This window comes from Benincasa hispida, chromosome 12 (assembly GCF_027475165.1).
Source record: "Benincasa hispida cultivar pf3 chromosome 12, pf3_genome.v1.1, whole genome shotgun sequence".
Taxonomy (NCBI): Eukaryota; Viridiplantae; Streptophyta; class Magnoliopsida; order Cucurbitales; family Cucurbitaceae; genus Benincasa; species Benincasa hispida.
Genome location: NC_143489.1, coordinates 9,167,772 through 9,169,196, shown reverse-complemented (window position 1 = coordinate 9,169,196; position 1,425 = coordinate 9,167,772). Strand labels below are relative to the sequence as shown.

The 1,425-nt window shown below is 30.9% G+C and overlaps 1 long non-coding RNA gene across 1 annotated transcript; it reads right to left on the bottom strand.

Moving 5' to 3' along the window:
* Positions 1 to 607: 607 nt before the first annotated feature.
* LOC120068088 (uncharacterized) lies at positions 608 to 1,425 on the bottom strand. Its single transcript, XR_005479082.2, has 2 exons — positions 1,288 to 1,425; positions 608 to 998 (listed from the first exon to the last, which is right to left on the bottom strand). It is a non-coding gene; the product is annotated as an uncharacterized LOC120068088 (long non-coding RNA).

Genomic DNA, 1,425 nt, shown 5'->3' with positions numbered 1-1,425 from the left:
CGTTGATGGCATAAATTTTGTTAATAAATTTATATTATTTTTAGTATTAGTTGGATTGTGTTTTTTTTTTACAGAAATTTTATGCTAATTAAATATATTCTATTTAGAAATTTGATGAATTGTGTCAATTGATTGAATTAAAGTATTAAGTTAGATTCCAATAAGCGTAGCAATGGCCTTTTGTAGTAAGTAAAATAAGTTTATTTTGATAATAAAATATTATGTAATATTATTGTCCAACCCACCCACCCCATGCCTCCAATATATATGGACGAGCGTTTATAGTACTCTTATTTATTTATTTATTATTCTTTTATCTTTTTAAAAATAATTGTAAGCTTTTCTATCTTTCTACTTTAGGGTTCTTTCCATTTGCCTTTCTTTTGTTTTCTTTTTTAATTATTTGGTATCTTTGGCTTTTCTTTTTCTCTCTCTTTATTGAGATATTTCAAAAACTATATATATTGAATAGACAAATAATTAAAAATTTACCATCAACTTTTTAAGTAAAAGATTTAAACTTTGAAATTTTTTATCGAGATACATATTATATTTTATGTCAGTTGAACTATACTAATATTGAAATATTTTTTTATTTCAAAAAATGTTATGAAACTTATTAAATTCATTAACCTTTAAAAAATTTATATGAATAACCCAAAATGCAACGTCCAAATAAAATTAGACCAATATTTAGAAAACATAATTCTTTTGGTCTTTAGCTACACCATCTCCTTATGAAATTACCAAAATACCAATGAACCACACTCGATTGTTCTTCTTCATTGACGCTCGTGCCATGCTCCTCCTCCCAAACGTTTCTTCTTCTTCGTCTTCCACCTGCCAGAACGGCCGTTTGATGAAGCTAAAGAAATCGGAGCTGCAGTTTCTCTATGCTCGCTTGGTAGGTTGGAGAAATTGGACCTTGTTCCTCAATCCTCGGCCATTCTCCCTCCTCAATCCCTGTTCATCGTTTGATTCTCTTTGTCTCCTTCTCTCTTCATTTTGCACACACAAATAAACTGTGAAAATTGGAGAACCAAAAACAATGGGGGGAGGGGGCTCAGAGGAAGAAGACAACATTGAGTAATAGGCTTCAAGAAGAGAGAGGAGCAAGAGTTGGTCACAAGGAGAAAGTCAAAATACTTAAATTTTAGGGGAGATTCCATTTTTTTGTTTCATTGGGACTATTCGTAGAAAATTCTCTTAACCTTATCATGCCCGCTATGTATTATATATGGCTTGAAAGAAACAAAAGAACGTTTCAAGACATCGAAATACACATACCTAAGTGTGGGACAAACGTCGATCTCTCTAGCTGTTTTCTGGAGTTCTAAATATAATTTATTTTTATCGCACTCAATTGGAAGACTTTATTCTAATCTTTTTGTTTTCTCTTTTGTTGTGAGTTGTTCTCTAGCTTTC